This window comes from Dipteris shenzhenensis, chromosome 21 (genome assembly GCF_047967505.1).
Source record: "Dipteris shenzhenensis isolate YYH24624 ecotype China chromosome 21, Dip_SZ_1.0, whole genome shotgun sequence".
Lineage (NCBI taxonomy): Eukaryota > Viridiplantae > Streptophyta > Polypodiopsida > Gleicheniales > Dipteridaceae > Dipteris > Dipteris shenzhenensis.
Window position 1 is genome coordinate 10,661,251 of NC_141616.1, and position 14,089 is coordinate 10,675,339.

A 14,089-nucleotide genomic window follows, 5' to 3' on the forward strand; every position below is an offset into this window, starting at 1 on the left:
ATTGGAGATACTGTAGTTACGGCCGGAGATATTGTAGTTACTCTTGCCGGAGATACCGTAGTTATCGCCACAGATATTGGCAGTACAACTTGAGGGCTACATGTTATAGATAGCGTACTTACTACTGCTGAAGGTAAAACACCACCACTTGGAAATGCATCCCACATTTTCTTCAATGCTTCCAAGGTACTAAGTAATTCTTGGGATCCCTCAATTGAATTTGGTAAGGGCTTCAAGAAGTGCTTGTGCGTACCTCGTAACTTGTACACTAGATTGTCATTCTTCCCTTTGCACACAACTTCTATCAAATTGTTTTCTTTAATGTTGATGGTTGAGACCATGCCTCCATTTCTTACTACCTCTGGAGAATATTTCACGCTTGACACATTCTCGGTAGTGATCACCAAAAAATACTTTGATTTGCGCTCCATAAAATACCAAGCATGTTCAAGATATTTCAAAGACACCTTGGAACCAAAACTTGAAGCCATAGTTTTCTGCAAAGCAATCAAAAACAAAAAATGAGAATTACAATGATTTTCAAACTCAAAATATTAAAAAAATTGCTAGTTAAATATTTAAATATTAAAAATTAAAAATTAATTAAATTTTTAAAAGTTCAAATATATTTTTAAAAATATATTTTATTGAAATTTCAAAAGTTCAAATATATTTTTAAAAATATATTTTTATATTTCTAGATACTATTTTTTTATCTAATATTTTTTTACATAAATAATTTAATTCAAAATATTTTATAAACAGACAAAAAATTTTAATTTTAATTTTCTAAAATTCTATTTGATTTTTTAAAGTTTTATTTTATTTATTTAAATTTATTTATTTATATATCTATATATTTAAATTTTAATTTATTTTTTTAATTAAATTTTTTTAAATTTTATTTATTTTTTTTTATTTTTTTTTTAATTTTTAATTTAAATTTAATATTATTTATTTTATTTTATTTTATTTATTTTTTAAATTTTATTTTATTTATTTAAATCATTTAAATTTATTTATTTATTTAAAATTTATTTTATTTTATTTTCTTTCATTATTTTTTTAAATTAATTTTTTATTTAAATTTAATATAACATATTTTATTTTATTTTATTTTATTTTTTAAATTTATTTATTTTATCTTATTTTATTTTATTTTACTTTATCAAATCATTTAAATTTATTTATTTATTTAAAATTTAATTTGTCTTTTTTTCATCGTTTTTTTTTTTTTAAGGCCTAAAGGGCCCCCACTTAAGGGAGGGGTTAATCACCTCCCCCAAGGCCCTCGCGGGCCTCCTATTGCGTGCGCAACAGGGGCCTTAGGAGAGGGGATTAATCCCCCTCTCTTCTCCCCCCTCTCGTCTCCCCACTTCCCCGCCTCCCACCTCCCCCCCTCGCCTTCACCTCCCCCTCCCTGCCTTCGCCTCCCCCCTCGCGCCTCTGCCTTGGCGGTACATTATGTTCCAGAGTCTGTTGTTGGAACAGAGTCTCGAGTACAATATCAATACTCTATGGGGACAAGTCATGAATTGTCTCTTGAGCTTGCTTCTCAGGCTCAAATTGAGCTTGTTCCTTTTGTACCCATTGTTGAAGTGCCTGAAAACAAGCCTTCTCCACTTCTGCATTTGGGTATGGAGCTGCTTTTATTTGACGCTTAGGAGTTGATGTGGATGAGCTTGGCTACTCATTGCTTGGCGGAGGTAGAGGCATTTGTGCAACCTTTTTAAGAAGTCGTCTTGATTGGATTGGAATGTTAGGGTCCTTGGTGGCCTCTTTCTGCTGGCGTGTAATTACATTCACATGTTGTGATATTACACTTGCCGCCGGCCTCAGACTTTGATGGTCCACCCCAATAATGCCGATTGGGACATCATGCTTAACCTCTATTTGCTGTGGGACCTTATTTTTCATGGGACAATCCATGCAAGCATGTCCTATGCCACAATCTCTACAGAGTGGTTGGAAAGTAGCGGGGCTACCACAATGAGGGCACTCCGGTGATTTTCTCCATAACCGTAGCACTTGATTGGCGCTCCATATGTATTGGGTCAAAAACTTGATTTGCATAGACTGATATTAGACCTTCTGCACCTTCTACATAGTACACTGGGTACTGTTATGGATAAAATTGCCTAAGGAAAAATGCATTAATATGTATGTGTGTTTGTATATGTGGCAATAGTATAATGAAATATGGTGTGCATAGGGCCCAAGGTTGAGGTGGCAAGGCATGACCATGTGCCACCCTTCCATGTAAGAGGACCCATAAGGAGTGTTGTACATAATCCATGATAGTAATATTATAAAATGCAAGGTGGCATGGCTCCTCCATGTGCCACCCCTCCACCTAGGATGCATTAAGTGAGATATGGCTCAAAGTCCATGGCGAAGCAATATAAAATGGGTGGAGATGGCTATTATATTGAGTTATTCCCTCCATATGAGATAGGCTCATGTGGGGGAGGTATAGAAGGACAAAGAGAGCTAGTTAAATAATGGGGAAACTAGGATGAGGTGGCAAGATTCCTTGTGCCAACCCTCCACTTGTCCTCCTAGAGGTTTGAACCTATTATAAAATTGGAAAGAGACCAAGGGAGTATCATAGACTTGAGATATGGGGCTTGATTTATGTGGAAAATTGAAGCAAAGGGTTGTCACACACAATTGAGAATGCATACCCACCTAGCCCACATGGGAGACTTTCCCACACACACCATGCATGTGGGAGGATACATTAATGTGGAGAGACCCCCTCTTTTGGCTATAAAAGGAAGGGGCTATTCCTTGATGAGACACGCTCATTCTTGTAAAGCCACCTAGCTAGTATTTTGATATTTCCCTCTCATCCCTTCTTTCCAATAAAGTATGGTTCACTTCCCTTGATGTCTACATCTCAACATTCCTCCTCCTATCATGTTCATGCTTCTCTTCCCCCTCTCCCTTTCCCCTTGTGTCATAGTCTCCCTTTTCCTTCCCTCCCCTTCTAATTCCTTTTTCACCCCTATGTCATCCCTTCGCCCTCATGCTCTCCTCTTCTCTATGGCCTTTGAGCGTCGCCATACTTAGTCTATAGCCTCTGGTCTCGATTACATTTTCGGCTAAAAGTTTTGGTGTGGTTGCTGGGATACGAATCTCCACGGCTGGTGGCGAATCTTCTATTCGTACGGGTTACATCAACAAAACTATACCATTCGATTTGTGCGTCTCCTGCGCAACAGTTCTCTGGACTGTTGCGACTTCTAGTTGCGGACAGTTTTCTGCGCTTCAGTTCTCTGGACTGCTGCGACTTCTGGTTGCGGACAGTTTTCTGTGCGACAGTTCTCTGGACTGCTGCAACTTCTGGTTGCGGACAGTTTTCTGTGCGACAGTTCTCTGGACTGCTCTGGTCGCGGACTGTTTCCTGAGCCCCTGCAAAAGAGTAACAGCAGATCCCGCGCCCCCCCTATCTCTTCTCTTCTTCTCCTTCTCCTTCTCTTCTCCTTCTCCTCTTCTCTCCTCTCTTTTTATTAAAGAGTAGGATTGGAACCCAAGACCTCCCCCTTCACAAAAGAAAGTCTTATCATTGGGCCAACAAGTTGGAAGTGGTAAAACTGTAATGATTTTTGTTCATATATTGAAATTGCGGGAGCTGTAACTCTCTAACCATAAGGAGTTTGCTCTTGCTGTAAAAAGCAAAAATATTTTATTTTATGTGCTCTATCCACGTCTCTTGCTAGATTGCCAATTCAGAACTTCTCCAAGCTCACTTCACGAACGCACGCCTCACGAGAAGGGTGGACATTTATGTCACTTCTCGACGCGTTTAAGGAATTGGTGCCTGTTCCTCCGCACCTTACAGCTACCAATGCACGAGATGTCTTCCTTGATCTTCATGTCGACCTTCAACGGCTGATTGTCCAGTGCATTATTGATGGTGATGACGGGTGGAATGACACACCGTGGATGATTCATGGTGACGAACTACTGATACGCTGGGAGGATTTTGACTTTACTTCTACTCATTGTGCGGTGATCGAACTACTTGCTGCTTCAGAGGTAATCAAAACGGTTTCCTTCTTCGAAGGGTGGGATGCTCCCCAAGCTTGGGGGGAGATTTGGCGCATCTGCTTGTTGATTCCTGTGGAAAAGCTCGTCCTAAATGGTTTATTCACAATCTCATTACAAAGGTTTCTAGGCCTTTGGCTATGGTTGGTAATGTTTCGACCAAGGAATCCATTTGTACCTAATCAGCATTTTGTGCCTCATTTCAAGCTTCAAATTGTAATTCTTTTTGGGCTTAAGATAAACTATCAACAAAGAATTGCAAGTTTATTTGGTGCTGAACGTTTGGCTCAAGTGTTGAATTCTCCCCACCCTCTCCTCCTACCTATCTTGGACTACCGAGAAACTTGGGATGTCCGAATTCTCGTCTTGGTGTGATGACATCTTGGATTCTTCAATTTGATGGAGCTTACAAACCTTCGACCAAGGCGGCTGGCATGGGTGTGAAGCTCACTTCACCGGGTGGTGAGGAGTTTTGTTACAGCAAGTCTTCGCCCGCAAGTACTTGCAATCAAGCTGAGTACTCGGCGCTCATTTTTGGGCTACAAAAGGCACAAGAACATCATGCCAAGCAATTGGAGATGCAAGGAGATTCTCAACTAGTGTGTGAACAAGTTAGTGGAAGGTGGAAGGTGCGGAGCAAAGGCTTGGTTCCACGACATCAACAAGCCTTGGAACTTTGCAACCAATTTGAAGAGGTAAAAATTCAGCATATCCCTCGAGCTCGAAATCTTGTTGCTGATTTCTTGGCACGTGAAGCTTGTATTTCAATCACGCATGACGCGAGTGGAAGCGCCACCCCAACAAAGCCGCAAGCCATGAAGGAGGGTGATCGTTTGTAAGGAATGCAAAGGTTGTGGTCATCATGAAACTAAGTGTTGGGCATACTTGATACGAGTTCACCGACTTCGAAAAATCATCAGGAGGGTTCTCAAAGACATTGCTCAAAAGAAGGATGCCAGACCGCACACCCCTTGAAGAAATAGCATGGCGACTACAAGAACTGGAAGAAGTAGAAGGTGATGTGCAAGCTCTCCAACTGTTGACATTTGTCATGGCATTCTTGTTTGCCTTGATGAACAACCTCATGCAACGCCGCACCTCTAACCCTCGCGTGTAATGATCAATGTGATATCATGAGGGTTGGTCCTTTTAAGATTGTCTATGTGCTATTCTATGCTGAAGATTCTTCTCGTGTAATATTTCACACTACACCAGTCACACCCTACCCTGCCTATGTGTGCTTTTTGGATGTATCTTCGCCCGATTTTCAGTTCAAGCTTCCTCTTACTATTGTTCGTCCATAGATAAGCCCCTCTTTTCCATCTTCCAAGCATGGCTGACATTCCCGTGTTTTGTGGATGGGTAGAGGAAAATCCAAATGAGTATCTTGTGGCTTTCAAGCGCCGTTGTGTTTCTCTCAACTTTCTTACTGAAGACAGATGGCTATTGGTTCTTCCCACATTTCTAGAAGGTTTGGCTCAAGTGTGGTATGAGAAGCAAGCCGAAGATGTTCGCCAAAGCTGGCCAAGGTTGACAGCAGCAATGATTGAGTATTTCGGCAAAGAAGAGGAGCGGGAGAATGTGTACCTGCAGGTGGCAAATTTGAAGCAATCAGAAGGTGAGACGGCGCGTCGATATGTGGATCGAGCGGCCGTGCTCCTAGACCGTTTGATTGCCACACAGGATGACAATGCCGGGTTTCGAGCTGGAATGACTCAGCATGTGCTGGGCTACCTTGTAGCAGGGAGCGAGTGATGAATTCCGCCTCAAGCTTAAATGGGAGAATCCAGAAACTATGGTGCTAGCACATGAGATTGCTCAAAGGTTTGATAAAGTTCAGTCTGTTGACCCCGCTTCAAAGAAGACGATTGTCCCTCCGCATCCCCCTCCATTCCTGCAACAACAACCTGGGGGGTCTAACTCAGGGGCATACCCCCACCCCTCATCAGGGATGTATCCACCACCTCCACCTCAGATGTATGGTCCTCCCTTAGATGCTTACCCTCAACAAGGTGGATATCCTCATCCTCTGCCTCGAAGATTTCCCCAGCCTCGCCCACGAGCTCCCCTCCTCTCTACTCCCGTGGCCCCTCTAACTAAAGAGGCCCCCCCTGCAACAGAACCTGGAGTCAATGACCTAGCCAAGGCCCTGAATGATCTTCGGCTTGAGATGGTGGGCATCAGAAATCAAGCCAACCGCCCTCCAAGAGATCGTGCTAATGTTGTATGCTACGAGTGCCACCAGAAGGGTCATTATCGCACAGAATGCCCCAATATTCCAAGGGTGAATCTTCTAAGTGAGTCGGGCACTGAGGATTCTGATGTGGAGATCCTTGATCTCGGGAAAAGAACTCGTGCTACCTCGGACCCCTCTCCAAACCGTGGACCGGGCCGCCCCAGGAAGAAGGTGTCTTTCTCAGAGCCCTCAGATGCTGAGATGGCAGACCCACGAACAGAGAAGACTAAAAGATCTCGCAGGAGTAAGTGGTCACCCTCGGATTTTCCCATCGGCTCAGGGCAAGAGGACTATTCAGTCGTTCAGGACCTTGCTCATCGGTCTTTGAGCATCACACTCCCTCAACTAATAGCATTAAGCCCTAAGGTGAGACGTGAGCTGCAGCAAGGTCTCTCAACAAGGAAGAGCAAGAAGAAGGGAAAGGTACGAGAGGTATCTTCTATCTCTGAAGAAATTGATCGGCACCCACACACAGTAGATGTCATCATAGATAATTGCCGTGTCAAAAATGTGTGTGTTGATGGGGGAGCTGCATGTAATATCATGATGCCCCGCATCATGAAGAAATTAAATTTGAAATGTACAAGGCGTTCCTCCACTCGCATTAAGGTAGCAGATGGTCGACGACTCGCCACCATGGGAGTCATTGAGGATTTGCCCATCACTGTCAACGGATTGACCACCACTGTCAATTTCTATGTAGTGGACATTAAAGATACAGGCAGAAGTTACCCAGCCATACTCGGGAGACCATGGTTGAGAAAAAGTGATGCAGTCAGCTATTGGAAGACAGGACACATGTCTTTTGGTGCTTCCAAGGAGAAAATCCCTGTGCAACCTGGTGCCATGGAACCGGAAGAAGAAGAGGAGCATGACAGTGATACTATCTCATCTTCAGTGTCTGAGTCCATGGAAGAATCAGACGGGGGGGACGAATTCTCAGAGGAGGAAGTTTACATGATGGGGGTGTCTCCGACCCTGCCACCTGCAGAAAAGATAACAGCTAGTCCTCAACAGCTCGAATCAATGCTTTCTCCAGACCTCACTCCAGGTGAGAAAGATGAGTTTCTTGAAATGTTCAAAGATTTCCCTGACCTCTTTGCAACTAGCTACCACCACCTTCGCCATGTGACTGCCATAGAGCACAAGATAGAGCTGAAGCCTGATGCAAAGCCTGTGGCTTAGAAGTATCAGAGATTAGGGCCCCTGCAGACCGACGCTTTGCGCTTAGAGTTGTAGAAGCTTGTAGAGGCTGGGTTTATTGTTCCGGTTCACAATACTGAATGGGTTTCACCAGTGGTAGTCATCCCAAAGAAAAACAACAAGTGGCGGGTCTGCATCGACTATAAGAAGCTCAATGCTGCCACCAAGAGGGATCATCATCCTCTACCCTTTCAAGACCTCATTCTTGAGAAGGTAAGTGGTCATGAGATGTATACTTTCTGTGATGGTTACTCTGGGTTTTATCAAATCAGAATTGCCGAGGAAGATGTGCTTAAAACCACATTTGCCACACCCTGGGGGACATTTGCATTCAAAGTAATGCCATTTGGCCTCACCAATGCTCCTGCCACCTTTCAAAGATTTATGCAGATGGTGTTTGCTCCTTATTTGGGGGATTTCTTGGAGGTTTTTTTAGATGATTTTTGTATATTCTCATCACGAAAGGAGCACATCATGAAGGTTAGATTGGCCTTCCAAAGGGTCAATGATGCAAATGGCAGTCTCAACCCTGAGAAATGCACCATTGGAGCCACTCAAGGGAGGTTATTGGGACATATTGTCTCATCCGAGGGCATCAAGCCTGACCCCGAGAAGGTAGAAGCCATCCTCAAACTCTCCCCACCTACAACCAAACGTCAGGTACGCTCATTTGTCAATCTAGCAGGATACTATCGCCGCTTCATTGATCAGTATGCTACTTTGACACGGCCCATGACTATGCTATTAAAAGATGGGGTTGATTTTTCTTGGGATGAGGATTGTGATCATGGTTTTGCACAAATCAAGAATGCTCTGGCTTCAGAACCCATTCTACGCAATCCAGACTGGTCAAAGACCTTCTATATCAATCCTGGGTTTGGTGAGCACACTCTGGCAGGTATTCTTCTCCAGCAAGGGGAGGATCGATTCATGTACCCCGTTCGATTTGCTTCTCGACAATTGCTTGACACCGAGCGACGCTATTCAGAGGCCGACAAGCATGCCTTGTCTTTGGTGTTTTGCATTGAGAAATTTAAGCATTATGTGGCTGGAAGGTCCTTCTTTATACTCACTGACACTGGTCTTGCAAAGCAAGTTCTTCAATCACCAAATCCCATGGGCCGGTTGGCCAAATGGTTGGCAGTTCTACAAGAATATGATTTTTCTTTCAAAATTGTAAAAGGGGGTTGTTCCAACTTGAAGAATGCTTTGATTGATTTAGAGGAGTGCCTTGATGTAACCCTTGTAGCAGCCATAGAAGTTGGGGATCCTTGGTATGGTGGTATCTACAAGTTTTTGACCGCTTTCTCCTTTCCTTCAGAAAGTACTAGCTATGAGAGAAAGAAGATCCACAGAGATAGTAGGCGCTATACCCTCCTTGATGGGGTGTTGTACCGTCAAGGCATGGATGGGGTGCTCAGACGGGCCATTGATGCAGATGAAGTGCCTAAGGTATTGAAGCATTATCATGATGGATTTTGTGGAGGCCACTATGCCAGTGACTATACAGCTAAGAAGATTTTACATGCTGGATACTATTGGCCGACCTTGTTCAAGGATGTCACTTTGTATTGCAAAACCTGTGAACCATGTCAATTCTTCGGTAGGAAGGATTTGCGTCCCGGGCAACATCACCCAGTGATGTCCATCCATCCGTTTCAGAAGTGGGGCATAGATTTTGTCGGACCCTTGCCCATGACTGCCCGCAAAAAGAAGTATCTTTTGGTAGCCACTCAGTATGTCACTAAGTGGGCTGAAGCTATCGCCCTCTCTGCTGCAAATGGCAAGGCAGTTTCAAATTTCATCTTTGAACGTATCTGCACAAGGTTTGGGACACCCATGGAGATAGTCTCTAACCATGGGAGTCCATTCTTAAATGAAGCAGTGGAGTTACTCATGGATCGCATGGGCATTGATCATCACACTTCTAGCATCTATTACCCAGCATCCATGGGTCAAACAGAGCGGACCAATGGCCTCCTTTGTAAAACCATGGGAAAAATGGCCGCAGGGAATAGGAGCCAATGGGATCAGAAGAAGGTCACTAAAGCCGTGTGGGCTTACAACATCACTCATAAAACATCTACCGGTCACACCCCTTTTGAGTTGGTGTACGGTACTAAGGCAGTTTTACCACTAGAGATAGAGATTCCGGCCTTGAGATTGGCGCAAGAACAGAGGATGACAGAAGATGAACATGTAGAGGCCAGATTGGTACAACTTGAGAAGTTAGATGAGACCCGACGCCTTGCACTACATCAAACAGAGATCCAAAAGAATCGACAAAAGGCCCGATTAGATGCTAAGATTCACAAGGGATGGGAAAGACACTTTGCTGAGGGGGATGTTGTGCTATGCTTTGATAATAGATTGGACCACCAAATGGATAAGAAGTTTCTGCCACTGTGGGCTGGTCCATACAAAGTCATCAAAGAACGTAGCAATGGGTCTGTACAAGTTCAGGAGCTGCATGAACCATATGGCAAGAAGGTGATCAACAAGCGTTACCTCAAGCCTTTCTTTGTGCGTGATGGTCCCAGGCATGGAAATGCTGTGCATTCCCTGCCTGGGGGGGGAACTGTTATGGATAAAATTGCCTAAGGAAAAATGCATTAATATGTATGTGTGTTTGTATATGTGGCAATAGTATAATGAAATATGGTGTGCATAGGGCCCAAGGTTGAGGTGGCAAGGCATGACCATGTGCCACCCTTCCATGTAAGAGGACCCATAAGGTGTGTTGTACATAATCCATGATAGTAATATTATAAAATGCAAGGTGGCATGGCTCCTCCATGTGCCACCCCTCCACCTAGGATGCATTAAGTGAGATATGGCTCAAAGTCCATAGAGAAGCAATATAAAATGGGTGGAGATGGCTATTATATTGAGTTATTCCCTCCATATGAGATAGGCTCATGTGGGGGAGGTATAGAAGGACAAAGAGAGCTAGTTAAATAATGGGGAAAGTAGGATGAGGTGGCAAGATTCCTTGTGCCAACCCTCCACTTGTCCTCTTAGAGGTTTGACCCTATTATAAAATTGGAAAGAGACCAAGGGAGTATCATAGACTTGAGATATGGGGCTTGATTTATGTGGAAAATTGAGGCAAAGGGTTGTCGCACACAATTGAGAATGCGTACCCACCTAGCCCACATGGGAGACTTTTCCACACACACCATGCATGTGGGAGGATACATTAATGTGGAGAGACCCCCTCTTTTGGCTATAAAAGGAAGGGGCTATTCCTTGATGAGACACGCTCATTCTTGTAAAGCCACCTAGCTAGTATTTTGATATTTCCCTCTCATCCCTTCTTTCCAATAAAGTATGGTTCACTTCCCTTGATGTCTACATCTCAACATTCCTCCTCCTATCATGTTCATGCTTCTCTTCCCCCTCTCCCTTTCCCCTTGTGTCATAGTCTCCCTTTTCCTTCCCTCCCCTTCTAATTCCTTTTTCACCCCTATGTCATCCCTTCGCCCTCATGCTCTCCTCTTCTCTATGGCCTTTGAGCGTCGCCATACTTAGTCTATAGCCTCTGGTCTCGATTACATTTCCGGCTAAAAGTACTCGACTTCATACTTGAATGGCGAGTCTTTTTCCTCAGCTTGTAGTTGTTGTATTGCAACTGCCTGAGGGTAATCGAAGGGGGCAAGCAAGAGAAGAGGGGAGGGGGAAGCGGGAGGAGAGGGAAAGGGAGGGGGAGGAGAGGGGAAGGGAGGGGAGGGGGGAAGCAGGAGGAGGGAGGGGAGGGGGAAGCGGGAGGAGAGGGGAAGGGAGGGGAGCGAGAGGAGAGGGGATGGGAAGCGGGAGGAGAGGGGAAGGGAGGGGAGGGAGGAGAGGGGAAGGGGGAGGGAGGGAGTACCTGGGTAGGGAGGTGGTGGAGGAGCTCGAGGAAAGTTGTGAGAGAGAATGAGGAGAAGTAGAGTTTTATAGGAAATGGGTAGCTTTTAGGTCAAGTCATCTTTTTTTAGTTTTTTAGGTTCACTATAAGTAGAACGTTCTTCATTCTCTCTTTCATTCAAAATTCATTCTTTCACACTCGGCGCTTCTCTCCTCTCATCAACCTGTTGCAGGATTCTCAAAATTTTCAAAATGTTGCAAGAGGTGAGTTCATTTCTAACCTATTGCATACGCAAGAACTTCTAAGAATCAAGTTTTTGTAGATTTGAATTTTTTTTTCAAATCCGATTCTTTTCTAAAAAACCTGTTGCGTACGCAACAACTTCAAAAAACCATCTTTTACATTAAATCTTTTTTTCCACAAATTTCCCTCTTTACCTCAAATTCTCACAACCTATTGTCACAAATTTCTCTCAAACTCAAACTCTCCCAGCCTATTGGGCACGCAACAATTTTTTCAAAAAAATAAATTACAAAACAATCTATTACAAATTTCTCTCTCAACCTCAAAACCACTCAAACTTCCCTACCTATTGCGTATGCAACAACTTCAAAACAAAATTAACCATAAATCTCTCCAAAAACTCTTCTCACGATACTTTATTAATATGAGAAATCCATTTATAATATTTTTACTCCATAATATAATAAATTTTTATTAACTAATGTTAAAATATAATTTTGCTAAAAATATATATTGTTAATCTATAAATTAATATAAATATTATATAATTATTATACAAATACATTAATTAAAAAAATATAACAATGAAAATATTTTTAAAAGGGAGGTCTTCTAGCATATGTGCTTTATATAATACTTATTCTTCAAACAATGAAGAATTAGTGAATGTATTTGTAAGGTAGTTCTTAATATGAAAAATCTCTATAATATTCTTCCTGCTATTAACTAGATATTAAATTTTAGTTATAATAAAAATATACATTATTAACTTAAAAACTAATATAAATATAATGTAATTATTGTATAAATTTAAATAAATATATATTATTATTATTATACATTAATAACATTTAAAATTATGTATATTATATAGTAATAACCTTTAAATTTTAAAAAGTAGTCAATCAAAGAATTGAATTAATTTAAATATTAAATTTTACACACGTGCTTTTAGCATATCTTCCATGTGTATAATACTTGTTAGTTGAAGAATGAAGAACTAGATAATGCATTTGTAAGGTAGGTATTTAAAACCATAGAATCTGGAAGAGGTTTAGCATACTTGCTTATCTTTGTTACAGTATGTAATACTTTGCAAAAGCCTTAAACTTTGTTTAAGGCTTTGCATAAAACTACAATATCATTGAATCCATATTATTTTTCTACTTTAGCAACCACCAGATATCCATGGTATGAATCCATGATATGGAATACATATTTCTTCTGAATATTTCTTATCACATACTTCCGATACACCATGCAGCATGAATGTAAGAAAATATGAATCGGTGTGCTTTTAGCCTATGTGCTTGTCCCTAATCAGTAGGATACTTTGACTAGGTAGACTTATAATTACTTAAAGTAGAGCCTTTGTAAAGGATCGTACCTAGTATTGGATATAAACAAAACACTTTGGAAAGCATATAATTTATAGTCTATATATATCTAAACTAAATACTTTGGAATGCATATTTTATATAGTCTATATACCTTAAATCTTACACCCTAAATCTTAAATCCTAAAGTTCCCTAGGTTATACAATCTAAGCTCTTAAGCTTATATAACAGTTCTAATCCCTAAATCCTAAACCGTAAACCGTAACCTCTATAGCTTAAATTCTAAAACGTAATTTCTAGATCTTAAACCCTAGATTCTAGACTCTAAGCCCATGACCTTATATACTAAACCCTAAACCCTAAATCTTAAAACAATAATCATAAACCCTAAACCCTAAATGCTAAATCATAAATCCTTAACCCTAAACCCTAAACCCTAGATCTTAAACCCTAAACCCTAAATCCTAAACCCTTAGCTTTAAACCCTAAACCCTAAAACCATAATCATAAACCCAAAACCCTAAACACTAAATCTTAAATCCTAAGCCCTAAATCCTTAACCCTAGATACTAAACCCTAAACCCTAACCCTAAAATACAACCAAAATTCAATGATTCTTTTCAATTTATGCAATAGGTTTGATATATCCCCCAACCTATTGCAAGTAGAATGAGTTAATGGTGCACCCAACCTATTGCAAAAATCAAAGAATTTTCTTGATTTGTGCAACAGGTTGGATATATCTCCCAACTTGTTGCGAGAGGTTGGGGGGTATATCCAACCTGTTGCACAAATTTAAAAAAATCATTAAATTTTGGTTGTATTTTAGGGTTAGGGTTTAGGGTTTAGGGTTAAGGATTTAAGATTTAGGATTTAGGGTTTAGGATTTAGAGTTTTGGGTTTAGGGTTTAGGGTTTAGGATTTAGTGTTTAGGAGTTTAGGATTGAGGGTTTAGGGATTAAATGTTTAAAGTTTAGGATTTAGAGTGGTTAAAATGTTTTGGTATTAATTGTTTAAAGTTTAGGATGTAGGGTTCAGGTTTCATGCATTCTCTGCTAGTTTTAATATAAATGTTATTAAGTAATAATAAGCTCAATGATTATTTATTGTGTCTTTTTTTGAGTTGCTAATCTATTTTTGTACATAAAACAGGTATTCACCCTAACAGAGGG